Genomic DNA, 505 nt, shown 5'->3' on the forward strand with positions numbered 1-505 from the left:
GATCGCCTTGTAACGTTTAACCTGTGAAACCCAGGGATTTAGCTTTATGCGGTACATTCACCTTCATTTCTTCTCACTTCTCATACTAGAAATATATTAATTAACATACATATTTCTACGCCCTCTCCCCCCAACAGCTACAATTTTTAAATGCTGGTATATAAATGTATGCTAGTATGTGTCAAGAGAAGCCTGTTTATTTTCTATGGTATATCAATATTGTTCTTTTTACTGGTTTACTCAACAGAAGTCAGTATACATTTATCAGTTATGTTATAACGATACGTGGTATATAAACCTTGGTAAATAGAGAAAGGATTGTTCTCAGAACATTTTTAAATTAATTGCACGATATATAGTTTTCTTCAGTTATAAGAAATTAACTACAAAATTAAAAAATAAATATAAACAACACAAACAACAAATAATCAATGTACGTTTTGTTTAAATTTCATAATTTACAGATGATTAAACTTTAGAAAAAGAAAAAAGGGAAAAAGATAAA

The sequence above is a fragment of the Penaeus monodon genome, chromosome 30 (genome assembly GCF_015228065.2).
Source record: "Penaeus monodon isolate SGIC_2016 chromosome 30, NSTDA_Pmon_1, whole genome shotgun sequence".
NCBI classification, from domain to species: domain Eukaryota; kingdom Metazoa; phylum Arthropoda; class Malacostraca; order Decapoda; family Penaeidae; genus Penaeus; species Penaeus monodon.